Raw genomic sequence first — 17411 nt, 5'->3', positions numbered from 1 at the left:
CAAAAATATCTGTTACTTTTGTAGCTGAATGTTCATATTGACGTGATGGTAACACCGCCGCCATGACAGATAATATGCATTGTAATTGACTGAAGGAAATACTGTATTGTTGTGCTGATGATCCGCCATGACAGATATCACGCATTCGAATAGGCTGAAGGAAATCGTGTAATTTAAAGTATCATTGCAGCCATACAATGGATCTTAATGCCCCCTAGGATCACTGTTGTGGACATCAGCCACTTTGTAGCCGAACCTGGAACTTAAGCCCCATACACACTTTGCTTGTTGGAATTCGTAACATAACTTCCCTAACAGCAATTGTTTGTTTTGGTTAGGTAACTGAACTGCCCTTTTAATGGCCTACCCTGGGGTTGCTATCGTGCCTACTAGCCGCTTTTGGAGCCTAACCTGGGGTTTATAATCCAGAATGCTTTTGCTTGTCAGTTTTTGTAACCTAACTACCCTAGCAGTAACTGGTTATCCCCTGTGGATTTAGGATTACAATTGGGTGTAGGAGAATAAGTTAACTCTTTGGTAAAGCAGAAAGTAAGATTATAGCTATGAGCAGAGAGACAGAAGCTCAATCTCTACCAGACATCGGGAAGCAGCAACAGAAGATTTCTGGGGATATACTTGCCCTTGCTGGCGAGATGTGTTTGCAGTGCACTATGTCTTCTGGCATGGGCTAGAATAAATAATAATAATAATAATAATAATAATAATAATAATAATAATAATAATATAAATAATAATAATAATAATATGGCTTCAGCTACCATGCGCAGACATTTCAATTTGGCACCATCTGGCTGTCTGCTTGTCAATTTCGACATTCCGTTTTACTCTAGGCAGGCCGAATAAACCGAAACTCTCTTGGGTGTCAAACGCTGAGATTGAATGAATTTTGTCGGGTGAGCACCAAATGTGTCACCAGATATCTTTTACATGCCGACATCGTGCGACATGGAGTGTCGAATGGACTTTTATCTGCCCTTCAAAAATCCGACTACCTCTGCCGGGTTTGAAACTGCTACATTGGGATCCGGAGGCCGACACTCTACCACTCATCCACAGAGGCAGCTGCTAGAATAAATTTGTTACTTTCATTGATCTGTCTCAGTCTCATCCTTGGCTTTGACAATATGAAAGCCACCGAAGTATGAGCGATGCTAGTGATATCATTTCTTATGCAGCCAGTCCGTTATAAATGGTGTGAAAATGTCGCTCATAGGGTCAGTTGGTTTATGCATTTCAGTGGGCTTGGCAGACTGATATGTAATAGCAAATTCTGGCTCGGTGAGAAAAGCAACAGGAAACTACCTCACTCCTCAGTTCCCTAGTGATGCCTAGGCTTCCTTTGACAGCTGTTGGCAGAGCTGTTGAGGATCAAACCAGCCTTCAGGCTGAATATCCAACACATACTAAAGTCAATGGGTTGAGATATATTACCATATCTGAAGTACTTATTTGATTATTGTTTGCATGAAGATGCTAAACCAAATGAATGGAATGTTGCTATACTAGCTCCTGTGTATAAAGGAAAGGGTGATAGACAAAGCTGAAAATTACAAGCCAGTCAGTTTGACATGCATTGCATGTAAGTTTTGGGAAAGCATTCTTTCTGATTATATTAGACATGTTTGCAAAATTTATAACTGGTTCCATAGAAGGCAGTTTGGGTTTAGGAAAGGTTATTCCATTGAAGCTCAACTTGTAGGATTCCAGCAAGATACAGCAGCTATCTTGGATTCGGGTGTTCAAATGGACCATATTGCGATTGACCTGTTTAAGGCATTTGGTAGGGGGGATCATGCATGGGAGACTGCTGGCAAAAATGAGTGCAATTGGACTAAACAAGAGTGACTAAATGGGTTGCTATATTTCTAGAAAATAGATCTCAGAGAATTAGAGTATGCGTAGTTTTATCTGACCCTGTAATAATTAGGAGGGGAATTCCTTAAGGCAGTATCATTGGACCTTGGATATGAGTAACGACGTGGAATCAGAGACAAGGCTTTTTGCAGACGATGTTATTCTGTATAGAGTAATAAATTACAAGATTGTGAGCAACTGCAAAATGACCTCGATAATGTTGTGAGAAGGACAGCAAGCAACGGTATGATAATAAACGGGGTTAAAAGTCAGGTTGTGAGTTTTAGAAATAGGAAAAGTCCTCTCAGCTTTAATTACTGCACTCATGGGGTGAAAGTTTCTTATGGGGATCATAGTAAGTACGTAGGTGTTAATATAAGGAAAGATCTTCAATGGGGTAATCACATAAATGGGATTTGTAAATAAAGGGTACAGATCTCTGCACATGGTTATGAGGGTGTTAAGGGGTGGGAGTAAGGATGTAAAGGAGAGGGCATCCAAGTCTCTGGCAATTCCCCAAATAGAGTATGGTTCCAGTGTTTGGGACCCTAACCAGGACTACTTGACTCAAGAACTGCAAAAAATCCATAGAAAAGCAGCTTGATTCGTTCGGGGTGATATCTGACAGAAGAGTAGCGTTACAAAAATGTTGCAAATTTTGGGCTGGGAAGACTTGGGAGAAAGAAGACGGGCTGCTTGACTAAGTGGTATGTTCTGAGCTGTCAGTGGACAGGTGGCGTGGAATGACATTAGTAGACAAATAAATTTGAGTGGTGTCTTTACAAGTGGGAAAGATCACAATATGAAGATTAAGTTGGAATTCAAGAGGACAAATTGGGACAAATATTCATTTATAGGAAGGGGAGTTAGGGACTGGAATAAGTTACTAAGGGAGATGTTCAATAAATGTCCAATTTCTTTGAAATCATTTTAGAAAATGCTAAGAAAACAACAGATAAGGAATCTGCCATCTGGGTGACTGCCGTAAATGCAGATCAGTAGTGATTGATTGAAGAAGGGGACACATTCAGTCACAGTTCAAAGGAATACTCTTAAGTATTACCATCTCTTTCTGATCATCTAACAGATTATTACTACATCTAATAGAAAACTTTATGTTTACAGATCGCTTACATCTATATACAAGGTGTCCGGATTAAAGGGATAATAATATAAAATTTTATAACTTGAGAAATAATGGAGATAATATTGGTAGTTTGTTTCTACGACTAGGGTAACTCAAAATGTTTTCTGTGTTCGCTTGTGGTGGCGGTGGTACCACATGCGCATAACTGCATTGTTCACGAGAAGTGCCTTGAGCTGGGAAGACCCCTTCCCTCATAACCATAGCTCGACTAAGTGGTATGTTCTGAGTTGTCAGGGGACAAGTGGCGTGGAATGACATTAGTAGATGAATAAATCTGAGTGGTGTCTTTACAAGTGGGAATGATCACAATATGAAGATAAAGTTGGAATTCAAGAGGACCTATCTGTGTTGGTGCGACGCAAAGCAAATAGCAAAAAGAAGAAGAAAAAAATTTGTGAGAGAAGAAAAGACCTAAAGACAGGATTTCAACCAAGGGCAAATGTTTTTTAAGGACTAGGATGGAAACCTCATCGGCGTCAAAAACAAAGTGCTCGAAAGACGGTAAGGTTAATTTTACAAGTTACTCAATGGAAATAATGAGGATGATACAGAGGAGGAAAACATCAATGTGTGTGTGTGTGTGAGAGAGAGAGAGACACACACACACAATTTCACATATCTGGCTCAGGAGTATGATGCTTTGACATGACCTGCTTCTGCCTTTGTCAGTTTGAATGTGGATATACTCATTAAAACAACACTATTTCCTGATGCTGCTTTGTGTATTATGGCAGCTATGGTATCACCGAAAGAAAGACAGACCCTTCTCATTGCACGCATGTGTTCATAACAAAAGCTTGCTTGTTGTTTTAAGGGGTCTAACATCGAAAGTCATCGGCCCCCATAATATAAGGCCTATATGTTTTGCTACATGAAGATATAAGGAAAAATTCTTCCAATATCTTTGCATGAGCATCAACTCATTTGATGAGCAGCAAAATGCCATATGAGATGACATAACAGGGATATAAGCATTTACCCTCTTAATCTGTAAATTTAATTGTGCATCACATTACAATTAGAATATTTTGAATTTATTTATTGTACTTAAAGAATTTAATTTTTTTTACAAGCTGCTTTATGTTGCACCAAAACAAATAGGTCTTACAGCAGTGATGGCACAGGAAAGAGATGGGAGTGTGAAGGAAGCATCCATAGCCTTAATTAATTTGCCTGGTGTGAAAATGGGAAACCATGAAAAATGATCTTCAGGACTGCCAAGATTGGGGTTTGAACCAACTATCTCCCGAATGCAAGCTCACAGCTGCACACCCCTAAGTGCAGAGCCAACTAGCTCAATAATTTAATTGTATCTTTTAAATTTCATTATTCTATTTTTAATATTACAATCATACAGGCTTTGAGGTTTCATTTCATTTCTTTAGAAAGTAAATAAATGACTGTTGTTAATTCTGGAGTTTTGGTTAAGGTATTTTTATTCTGGTGCATTTGGAAGAATAGAATATCGTACTCAGTATTTGTAAAGAAAGCATTTTATTTCACACATTACACGAGTCTTATTACAGTACTCAAGTTCCTTAATCATAGGTATATGGTTAATATAATTAAAAAATGTAACAGCCTTCTTCTTCTGCATGAATGGGTCACACAGGACCACGCTGAATTAAAATTTTTTTGGCCTTCCTCCTTGCCCAGTAGTTCTTCATTCTTAAGGATTGTGCAAGTTTCCATTCTTCCTCATGTAGATTCCTGTCTTTCTTCCTCATCTCCATGTTTGGACTATAATTCTGATTTCACTCCAATCTGGTAGATTTACATTTTAAATTATTTTAAAACATTCTTCCTTTTTCCTTACTTATCAGTAATCTGCAATGGAGAAATACCAAGGACCTTGTAAACATTCATTAGCAGTAAAGGATAGTGCCAATTGTGGTGAAAAATTGAAGAGTGACACTGATGTCCTTGAAATTCTTCATCAATCCTTTGATGTTAGAACGACCCTTTGCTGATTGATAAAATGTGTATCTTTACCCAGTGAAGGCTTTCTACATTCATCATACCACCATTAGCTTTGATTTTCCATAACATTTTCTTCCTCTAGAATAAGCTTCTTTTACTGGTGGCTTAACGTCACACATACAAAACAAAGGTTTTCACTGACTGAAGGGTGGGAAATAGGTAGGACTGGAAAGGTAGCACTGTGGCCTTAATTACCTAAGACACAGCCCCAGCATTTGCCCGGTGTGAAAGTGGGAAGCCATAGGAAAACCATCTACAGGGCTGCTGGCGGTAGGATTCAAATGCAGCTCCCGAATGCAATCTAGAATGAGCTTCAAATCTCTGTATACAACTTCCGTTCATGCGTAATGGTTCATACCTGGAACAATGCAACAGCCAATGAGTGATTCCAGTCACTAATTCTACTTCGGCTGAGCAACTAAAGCCAACACTGCCTTATTATTTGCTACTTGATAACTTGACTTAAAATTAATGTCCTTGTCTGAGGTTTTATCTTCTCTTTCTTATATGACTTAACTTAAGTTTATCAGATCCTCACTCTAACACCTCTCTGTCCATAGGTCTCCCTCAAGCTCATCGAAGTTAGCATTTCTTACTGTGATTGAAATTTGCAAAAAAGAATAGCAGATCAAAGTAAACACATCCTCTACTGTTGAGGAATCTTGCTGATCATCATTTCTTCTCTTTTTTTGAAGATTTATTCCCCTGCAAAGGATGTCTTGTAGGCTCTTCTACTTTGTTTGTGAATTTCTGCCTGTAACAAAACAAAGGAAAAATCACATTTCTTTCCAGGTACAGTGGAGCTAGCTGTAATTTAATTGAGTTTCCCTTCCCTTACACAATAAGAGTATCAACAATAACCAAAACTGTTCATCAAGTATCTAAAAAGCTACCTGGCTATGGTTTAAGCGAAGATGTGTCCCTCTCCCCTCCAAAGAACTCATTTGCCCATAATCGGATGCAGCCAGGTTGGAGCAAGTATGGTTCCTCTTCATTTTATTCAATTTTCTTTTTCTTTTTTTTTTTGCTAGTTGCTTTATGTCGCACCGACACAGATAGGTCTTATGGCGACGGGGGAACAGGATAGGGCTAGGAGTGGGAAGGAAGCGGCCGTGGCCTTATTTAAGGTACAGCCTGGTGTGAAAATGGGAAACCATGGAAAACCATTTTCAGGGCTGCCGACAGTGGGGTTCGAACCTACTATCTCCCGAATACTGGATACTGGCCGCACTTAAAGCGACTGCAGCTATCGAGCTCGGTATATTCTATTTTTCTAGCACTTCTCAAACATTACAATGTTCAGGACTAAGTCATATTGACTTTTACTCTTTTTAACCACGTCCACCCACTGCAACTTGGGTCTACCTTGGCCACATTTTCTTTTCATTTGTAATTTTATACTTTGCTTTTGTATATATTTTCTTCACCATCTCTTTTACATGTCCAAATCATCTCAGCCTATTTTCGTTCCTTTACATACGTCTTCATTTCTTGCTTAGCATCTCCTTGTATTCTGTAATTTACTTCTTAGAAAATCCATTTTTCCTACCAGTATTGGATTTCCAAAATTCTTTGCCACTGCCCAAGACTGAGAAGTATATGCCACAATGGGTAGAAAATACAGTTTTCTTTAGCTTTTAATGGTATATCTTTGTAACATGGCAGACTACAAACTCTGATAGAAAAGCTGTGTTCTCCTACTAATTTCTATATCCAGTCTTGAATTCTCCATCAATACTTAGTACTTACAAGTACTTCACAACTGAAATAGTTTTTCTTCCATTAGTGGTTTAATGTTGCACTAACACAGGTGGGCTTTTGGCAAAGGACTAAGACTGCGAAGGTTGTGGTCATGGCCCCAGCATTTGGCTGGTGTGAAAAAGGGAACCTACAAAAAAAAAAAACATTTTTCAAGGCTGCCAATGGTGGAATTAAAACTTACCATTTCCTGAATGCTAACTTACACCTACATTAATGTACTATGTAGCCAATTAGCTTGGTATTTCATTATATTTGTCTCTGAGTTTTATTGTTCCTCTTTCTCCTCATTATTGCTGTATTTTTTCCTCCACACATACAGATTCTCAGTTCCCCTTGTTCAATCTACCTACTCATGCATCAAACTGTTCTTGAAAATCTCTCTCATTGTTTCCCCAAAATCACATCATCAGTAAATAATACTGTATGCATTCTTGTATCTCAATAATTATGCTCAGTCTGTTGCTGGCTTTCTTCCAAATATTACATATTACAAAATATTACATACCTCTGCCCCCAGATGTACAGCCGAGGGCTGATGTCTCCCAGTTATTAATACCAATGTTGCACCTCGAATATTTGCTTTAATCACATCCTTAAAGCATTTCCTTGGAGCTCCCATACTGTGTTTACCCAGTGATAGCTCAGAATATAACATTTGTTTGGGAAGGGCTTTAATCACATCCTTGAAGCATTTCCTTGGGGCTCCCATACTGTGTTTACCTAGTGATAGCTCAGAATATAACATTTGTTTGGGAAGGACAATCATAAATTTAATATTTGAGGACTGAGCCACTGATATTTGTATTCCTGTCTTGTCTTATTCCAAATATCCATATCATACATCACTAGTGATATAGTTCTAGCCTTTTTAAATGTCATCTATAGGTTGTCCAGCATTCATACCTATACAAGATGGGAAATACAACTGAATTGTACACAAGTATTTTAGTCGCAGCTTTGATATGGTTGTCAAAGACTATAGTTCTCAAACAGCTAAAAGATGTACCCGCATGGTTAATTCTATGTTGGGCTGATGACCTAGATGTTAGGCCCCTTTAAACAACAAGCATTATCATCATCATTCTATGTTCAAATTCTAAGTCAGTGTCTGCACTTGAAGAGGGCACACTGCCAAGGTAAGGAAAGGTATTTACAACTCATAGACCTGTTCCAGGCCTTTGCTGGCAAAATGTAGTGTTTACAGTGCACTATGTCTGCTGGTATGGGCTAGAATAAAATTGTTACTTTCAATGACCTGTCTCAGTCTTATACTTGGCTTTGACAATATGAAAGTGGCTGAGGTATGAGTGACGCTAGTAATGCTATTCCTTATGCAGCCAGTCCCTGCTATGAATGGTGTGAAAATGTTGCTCATAGGGTCGGTTGGTGCACGGATTTCAGTGGACTTGGCAGACTGATGTGCAATAGCAACTTCTGGCTCAGTGAGGAAAGCAACGGGAAACTACCTCACTCCTCATTTCCCTAGTACGCCTATTCAGTGACACCTATGCCGTCTATGACAGCTAATGGTGAACCTGTTGAGGATCCAACCAGCCTTCGGGCTGAATACCCAACATACAACATATATACAGACCTGTTCCATTGATGTTCACATTGGGCCTTACTTGTTCTTCTCTTAGGAAGGAATAGTGAAGGATCTGAGGTCTATTTTTTATCAATTGAAAGACCAATATTTCTGTATGCAGTGTCAAAAGCATTGAAAATCAGCATCAGTTCATCCTTTGACTGTGTTACACTGTCATCTGCATATTGCAGTTCAACTAAAGCTGCAGTAGGTGATCTTGTCACTTGTATTCCTGAGTGACAATCTGCATTACTGTGGGAGCAATCACATAACCTTACCTAACTCCTGAGTTAATGTGGAATGGTTTTCCCATAGAATTATTGCTGATGACTGCTGCAGTCCTATCTTAGTACAGCAAACTCAATGTAGTGATGAATTTAGGGTGAAAAGCTATCTATAGAGCGTTCCAACCTTAAATTGCAGTACAGCAGTAATGGGATAATTCCGTCTCTTTCCTTCTTCCATGTTTTGCGTGTAGCGCTGTCCTACTCTAATGCAGCGGGTTTGCCAAATATCCGTGAATCAGAATGTTATCGGTTAAATTGGGTGAATATTGTGTTATGTACAGAATTTCAAGGCGCATTTGATGCCGTTAACAAAAAAAATGTAAAAAAATAATTTAGTGTGAAAATGGTAATATAATTGAAAGTTTCGCCAAATGCAAAATCTTCATTGCATAGAACTTATCATGCCATAACTCCTATTTTATATTCATTATTTTCCTAATTTTTTCACTGCTGGTAAAGAAACATTTCAGCTCGACGTAGATAAGTTTATTTTTAAATTTAAATGATAACAAAATGCAGTATATGCGTTTATTTTCAGTCATGTTCAGGGAATTTTATGTGTAGGCACGAAAAAGTCAGTCGCTGGCCAGCGTCTATCCTATGGAATTTGCATGGGGGGTCAAAGCGAGGCAAATGGTCTTCAGATATGGAAGTTATTTTTAAAACAATCCCGAAGTTCCTATCCTGCTTAGTTATTAATTTGTGACAGGAAGAATATCTCCTTGAATTTTGGTTTCGCGCGTGACTCGGCTGGCTGTCTGGCTGGCTGAAGTACCGGTAGTGATCTCCCAAACATGTGCTTTTAACATTTCCAGACAGTCGCATGCAGTGCAGTGCTCATTTCGTCAGTAGTATGTATAATAGTGAGGGAAAGTGTATTTCGTTTGTGTGGTTCGTGAGTTCGTGCTCGTGCGTGGGGATCTAATTTCGAAGAAAATGTGCAGAAGGATCATGGCGTGGCTAAAGCAAAGTAAACGCTCTTCGAATATGGAAGTTATTTTTAAATCATACCTCAAGTCCCTATCTCGTTATCTCAATTTATGACAGGGAGAACATCTCGTTTGTTTACGTTTCACAAGTGACTCGGCTGGCTGAGCTTTTAAATATACTGGCAGCCGTGTGCAGTGGTGTTCATTTAATCAGTATTATAAGATTGATTAAATAAATATCAGTGATATATATAATATTTAATGGCGTGTGGCCTCCGAAGAGGCCGAGTGCAGGTCATTCCAGTGTTGACGCCGCATAGGCGACCTGCGCGTCTATAAGAATAGGGCCCCTTACCTGTGGTGAATTCTAATGCTGAAGACGACACACACACACCCAGCCCCCGAGCCATTGGAATTAACCAATGAAGGTTAAAATCCCCGACCCGGTCGGGAATCGAACCCGGGGCCCTCTGGACCAAAGGCCAGCACGCTAACCATTTAGCCATGGAGCCGGACAAGATAAATGTATAGTTCTTGAGGACAAGTGGACTGTATTTGTGTAGTCTGTGTAGTTGTCAGTTCGTGCTCGTATGTATAGTTCTTAGTTCGAAGAAAAAGTGCAGAAGGATGTATAATGGATCGTCAAATTAAAAAGAAACGTTCCGTAGGTAAACTCAGGGGAAAAGAACGCAATATTATAATGAGTGTCCTGGATTATTTTTTAAAGACTATGAATATGAGCAGCGCAATCAGTGAAACAGCCAAAGCTACAGGTTGTTCTGAAAGAACAATCTATGCTATAAGGAAGGAACACACACCTAGTCCTTTGCGAACTTTCGAAAGAAGGAAAAAAGAGAGGACGACAGAAAAATTAAATATGATGAAATTGTTAGAAGTGGATTCGTCGGGCGGTTCAGTCTCTTTTATTTGCTAACATACCACCGACATTGAAGGTGATTTTGAGTCGCGTAAATGGAGAAGATTCTTTGCCACGATTTTCCAAAACGACGTTGTATCGCTTCTTACATGATATAGGCTTCCGTTATTTAAGACGGGGTAATAAAACAGCTGTCACTGAAACCGATGAAATTATTAATTGGAGGCACAGATATCTCAGGGAGATAAAACGTTTGAGGGCACAAAATAAAGCTATAATTTACAGAGATGAATCGTGGGTAAATATTGGGCAGACAGTGACAAAAGAATGGAAGGATACGGCAGTGAAAAGTGCACGGCAGGCCGCTTTTGAAGGGGTGAGTTCGGGACTTAGGCCACCGAAAAGTCGAGGACCGTGATTTGCCTTAGTCCACGCGGGTAATGAACATGGTTTTGTTCCAAATGCTGAACTAAAATTTTTATGCCATAAAAACATAAGACAATTGGGCAAATTACGTGAACGAAGTAAAAAAAAATGAAAGAGTTTTGTGGAAAGCAGACGAATTACAGGACGATGTCGACGATGAAAAGTTTTTAATACGACTTTCTTCATCGCCGGATCAACCTCAAGTTCATCTCCCGAACGCCAGTGATTAAGGTATGTTGTATTTATTTTACCATCCTACAAATATTAATTTATGAACGAATGAACTTAAAATTACAAAATTACAAACGAAAAATGGGGAAGTGTGATGCCCTGTTTGAGTCACACTCGAGCGTGATCTTCACGAGTCGATTTCGCAACAGCGCGCTCCATCTACGCTGTACTGCAATTTAAGGTTGGAACGCTCTATAAAGACAAGAGCTTCTATAAAGAGTCATTCCATGCCAAATCAACGCATTTAAGTGCAATTTTTAAATTGACCTCTTTTGATTTCCATGAAATTTGGTGGGTGCTTAGACACTATAGAAATATGTCATTGTAACTCTCTATGTCCCCTACTTTATGAGTTACAGTGATTCAATAATAGTTCAATAGTTCTCTATTTATCCATAGAATATCACATTTTGATACACAAGAAATGTCAGATATATTCTAAATAATAGTGAAATTTGATAAAAATGTAGCACATTCCTACAAAGCTTCATGGTTTACAGTGAGATCAATGAAGACAATGTACACAGGTTTATTTTGTTCTCTGCATTTTTCCTGCAGCTGTTGTGCTTGTTAAGATCATATCTGTAGTGCTTCTGACGGTGTGAAGCAGAAAGTATTTCGTCAACAACGGCCTAATATGATCTGCTAAAATTTGAGCAATTAGCTTACCCACAAAAGATATTAGTAATATTCCCTGATAGTTAAAGAAGTTTGGTTGATCTGCTTTCTTGAAAATAGGAACTGCTAGGCTATTTCTAAAATCATGCATAATCCATTATTAAATGTTTTCATTTTCAGATATCTTCTAAATTTATTTTATCCCAAATTAGTTTCGACAGACTGAAGAACATGTTTCCCTTTCCACACACCCTTGAACAATTTGTAACATCCATTATAATCCCAAAGGCCCAGTTGCCTTTGTCAGTTCCAATGAGATTTCATCTATTCCCACAGCTTTCCCTATTTTTAACTTCTTGAACAGCCTGCCTGCTGGCCATTATACTTAAGGTGTCAAGTCTTTATGGGCTGACACTGTGGTTAGCCAGGTGGTGGAAAAAATGTTCACAATAAGAGGGTTGGCTGGCAGGGTAAAAGAATCACTAGATTATGTTAAGGTTTGAGCTTTGAGCAGACCCCTTGATGTTATTCAGTAAACTAGAAAGACCTGTACCAGGCTTCTCCAAAGGCCACACATCACATCACTTCTTAAATGCTGGTACCCGTTTTGCCACAGTACTATCCTTTTCTACTTCTTTTCCTGGTGCCAGGCTGAGTATTTCAGGCAGAACAGCGCTGGATTTCCGAACTCAAGTTGGCAGATTCAATCCCACCTCAACAATATTTCTGCATCCATAATATCATTTCTCACCCATGATTCAATTCCTATTACAAAATCTAGGTCAAAGAAGTGAAGGTTATGTGACTGGAGGATATGAACTGGAATTAAACAATGATTACAAGTGGCTTTACATCGCACCGACACAGACAGGTCTTATGGCGAGGATGGCTTGGGAAAGGCCTAGGAGCTGGAAGGAAGCGGCCGTGGCCTTAATTAAGGTTCAGCCCCAGCATTTGCCTGGTGTAAAAATGGGAAACCATGGAAAACCAATCTCAGGGCTGCCAACAGTGGGATTTGAACCGACTATCTCCCGAATGCAAGCTCACAGCTGCGCCCCCTTAACCACACGGCCAACTCGCTTGGTACACAAAATAATGAAAGGTAAAGCAGCTGGTAGAATTCTCTACTTTTAAATTAATCCTAACACTGAGTTCAATAATCATAAAGGATAGTTGTCTATACGGATATGATCTGGAGACAATGGAAGGTACCTTTGTATTGGTTAGGAAGATTCAGAAACCTGGCATTGAATTATACGAACTTCCAAGGAGCATACATGAACTGGGATCACAACTTGTTTGTGAATAAATACTGAATTATATTCAAGAAAGGAAAGGAAAAGAACAAAATCTGACTGAAGCTGATGAAAGAAATACAATAGACGAAGAGTGAACAGTCCTAAAGTATGTGATCAGTAGTGCTATTGAAAAAAAAAAAGGAAGGAAGGAAAGATCAAGCAAAAATCAAAGTATAACTTGTGAGATACTAGACATGACAGATGAACTATGTAAGTAACTAAATGTGAAAACTAGAAGCTGGCAGAAAAAGAGTATAATTTACTAAGGAATGAAGTAGGGAGCTAAGGAGGAAAGATTGAAAGAGAAGTCTTAAGATGTTGAAGACTGCATGATTTTAGGAGAGGTAGATGATGGGTGTAAGAAAATTAAAATTATTTTTTAGAGAATGGAAAAGAAGAAGAAAAAAGAAATACAGAAGGTTGGGGTAAGGGTCTAAACTCCTGTTATACAAGAAAGGTGACAAGAAGAAATGTAACAACCACAGAGGAATCACTGTTATTCCATATGTAGTCAGGATATTCAAAGGGATATTGGAAGAAAAATTGAGGATTAAATTTGACAAGAAAACTGGAGAAGAACAATATGGTTTTAGGAAAGACAGATGGACATTTGACCTGATATTAACATTAAGGGACATGATGGAGAAAAGGCAGGAGTTTGAGAAAGATTTGCTGATGACATTTATAGACAATGAGAGAGAGTCTATGACAGTGTACCAAAGCACTTGGTTGGGAATACACTGAAGAAAGAAACAAGCAGATAGAGTAGAAACGCAAATGATAAAATCTTCACACAAAATATGTGTTCGAGTAAAGACCAAGACATGAGGAAGAAAACCGTTTGATGGACAAACAGGAATTTGGCAAAGAAGCATACTGTCCCCCATACACTTCAGCACAGACATGAATGAAATTCTTAAGTGTGAAAAAACAAAGATAGGAAGAAACACAGCAAACACCCTACTGTTTGAAGATGTCAGTGATATGGGGAGAAAAAATGGAAGTACAAAAACAATCATGGAATCATGTGATGGAAGAGTTTGGAATGAGAATAAGCATAGAGAACAGTGAAACAGCAGTGATGACAAAGGTAACTGGATAGCCAATAGAAGTTGTGAGAAGTTTCTAATACTTGGGTACTGTTATCACAGAAAATAGAAAGATAACTAAACAGATTGGAAAACTAGAGTTCAACAAGCAAGTGGCTTTTACCAGAGCATGAAGGATATACAATCGAACCAAAAAGTTCCAAGGAAATGCAAAATAGTTTTATATTCAACCTACTAAGTACTGATCTTGTCATATGCAGCAGGTACATGGACAACAACAAAACGAGATGACCACAGAGTTCACAAGGCTTCGATGAAATTCCTTACAGGGAAGAGAAGAACACATCGAATCGGAAATTACGAAAATGGGAAGAGGATTGAAGTTTGAAAAGAAAGAGGATTCAAGTTCCAAAACTACAGAACAGGATAGAAACAAGCAAGTTGAAATGGTAAGGATACATGATACAAAGGGGAGAAGACAAAGTTCCAAAGAAAGATTTTTCTTTGCTAGTGGCTTTACGTCGCACCGACACAGATAGGTCTTATGGCGACGGTGGGATAGGAAAGGCCTAGGAGTTGGAAGAAAGCGGCCGTGGCCTTAATTAAGGTACAGCCCCAGCATTTCCCTGGTGTGAAAATGGGAAACCACAGAAAACCATCTTCAGGGCTGCCAACAGTGGGATTCGAACCCACTATCTCCCGGATGCAAGCTCACAGCCGCATGCCCCTAACCGCACGGCCACAAAGAAAGTATTTACAGAGCAACCAATAGGAGAGTGACCTCAAGGAAGGCCTTGATAGAGGTGGATGGATACAGTGGGGTAGAGCATGGAGAAGAGAGGAGGAAACACAAAAGAAATATTGGAAGCAGGTAAAGAGTAGTGGAGAGACGATAAGAGTTCCCTCATTCATAACCCTACCCAGGAAAGAACTGGAAATGGGGACTGAAGACGAAGGAAGGCATCTGGAACTGGTCATATACTCTCAGGAATTACTGGTGCCTTGGGGAAAGCAGTAGTAGCAAAATTAGTTCATTAGTATGTAAAATGTATGAGACACTACTGGTATTATCTGATTTTGAAAAGAATGTTGCTAATCCTATACCCGAAAAAGCAGGTGCTGACAAGTGTGTAAAATACTGTACCATTAGCTTAGTACCTTATCACACATAAATACATCATCATAAAGACATGTTTCAGTGATTGCTATAACTTCTAATGTCAATGAGAGGGACATTGCAAGTATCCCTATATTCTTTATGGGTGATATTTTTCAGCATCACATTATCAATATTAAATGCGTGGAATTTAGTGCTGGAGTGCCCGAGGACATATTCAGCTTGCCTGGTGCAGGTCTGTCTATTTGAAGCCCATGGGCAACCAGCTCAACAATGTCATATGCCCTGACTCCATGTGAATGCTGTGGAAAGGTTTGGAATTGAACCTACACTTTTGGCATGCAATGTAGCGATTAGAAATTGTATACTACCACTCCCTCCTACTCTACTGGCCAACATTCTGAAGGTGAAATTCTTTCCCACCAACAGGACTCAAACTGGCTAACCACTGTATCAGACCCCATAGAACTCATGCCTTAACAATCATGGACACCAGGTGGACTATCCTTGTCATTCTTCATTTTACAATTTGATACAACTCAAATGCAATTTTACTAACAAACTGAATACTGGTATTTACCCTTATTCTGTTGGTGCTGTGTTACAATATATATACAGACAAGCTAACTTTCAAAAGTAAAAAAATGAGGAGAAATTGGCAGCAAATCGCGACGTATTACGACACATCACTGATGGCAAAACATGTACTAATTCATTATAATTCAATACATTAACAATTCTATTGAGCCTACATATATTTTTTTTTCATCATTTATATGTGAATACTAAATACTAGACATAACCTGAACTGTAGGAACATGTGACTTCTCATCCTTCAATATGGTGATCACATTACGACTAATTGTTGTTCAACACAACAGTACCTGACTTAGAATTCAGAAACTCGGAACTAAATTTTTGCTCAAAGCACCTGCCTTGTTGAACTCATTTCAAGGTTAAAAGTTTCTCCAAAGTTTGTTCAGACAGCAAGGATCTGAACTGTGTTTTTGTCCTTGTTACTCTGCTAAAAATCCTCTCACAGGCCAACCGTACGGTGTAACATACACAATTAGGTGATGATCTTTGTTACTGTTTGAGTCATCAGTCCATAGATTGGTTTGATACAGCCCTCCATACCACCCTATCCTGTGCTAACCTTTTCATTTCTACATAACTACGGTACTACATCCTACATCTGCTCTAATCAGTTTGTCATATTCGTATCTTGCATTGCTATGTGGAACTGATAAAATAGCAAGCATCACCATTGAGAGTCTGTCATATTTAAGTACACCATCTGCTGATTTCATCTGACCTACCAATGCCCATTGAACATCAATTCTTCCTTTTGCCAGGTCTGTTTCTAAAAGCTGAAAGTTACAGAACTGGGAGTGCAGAATATCAGTTTCTTTATCCAAATGTTCCGTTTCACTAGTCAAAATGTTCGGACACTTGTTAATGAAAAATCTAAGGCTAGAAAATGATGCCTTGCTTAAGGTATAGCAGAAATATTTGCAACTTCTGCATCAATTAAAACTTCATCTTTGAATGGAAATTTGTGTACCATGTAGTCACACGATGAAGAGAAACACTTCCTAACAGACTTAAAGAATATGCAATTTTCCTCAGACTTCAACGTGTTCACTAAAACAAACGTAGAGTTCCCTATCATCAGATCACAATCATCCTTTTGATTTGCTGGAGTATGATAATCTACTTCAAGGGGAGAGGAGCTTTTAATAACGTGTGGTTTCACAAACCTTGTCATCACATTCTTCAATAGTTCCTCCAAAACTGACCTCAATAAGTGGATGTGTGGCATACATGACTGAAGAGCTACGTTTGGATTCTCAAAGATACCCATAAAACTTGAGAGAAAAAGGCAAAAAGACTTATGTAAATTTGATTAAAGGAACATGAACAGTCGTTCTTCACATGACAATGCATGGCTCTTAGTGTCATCAGCAGTTTCTTTTTTTAGTGAAACTGATAACTGGGTTTTCCTTTTAACTGAGGAGTGAGGTGAAATGTTATGACAATCCTTCACATTTTCAGACAAACAAGACACATCTGCACTTAAACTGTGCTTAGGAATTTTGTAAGTCTTCAAAGATCCCATCTGAGAATCCTTACTCACAATTTTGCTCCTGAATAAAGTAACCAAAGGGTTCCACTGCAGCAAAATCCTTCTTAGTGATAACCATTAAGTAGGTACATGCTTCAAAATTTTC

At 38.8% G+C, this 17411-nt stretch overlaps 1 protein-coding gene across 5 annotated transcripts in view; it reads right to left on the bottom strand.

Annotated features, from left to right (window-relative positions):
• The window catches only part of LOC136864640 (COP9 signalosome complex subunit 7a), a 370749-nt gene that overhangs the window by 326622 nt on the left and 26716 nt on the right, over window positions 1-17411 (bottom strand). The gene's annotated exons all lie outside the window — the stretch shown is intronic.

Source organism: Anabrus simplex, chromosome 2 (genome assembly GCF_040414725.1).
Source record: "Anabrus simplex isolate iqAnaSimp1 chromosome 2, ASM4041472v1, whole genome shotgun sequence".
Lineage (NCBI taxonomy): Eukaryota > Metazoa > Arthropoda > Insecta > Orthoptera > Tettigoniidae > Anabrus > Anabrus simplex.
This window is presented reverse-complemented; position numbering and strand designations above follow the sequence as displayed.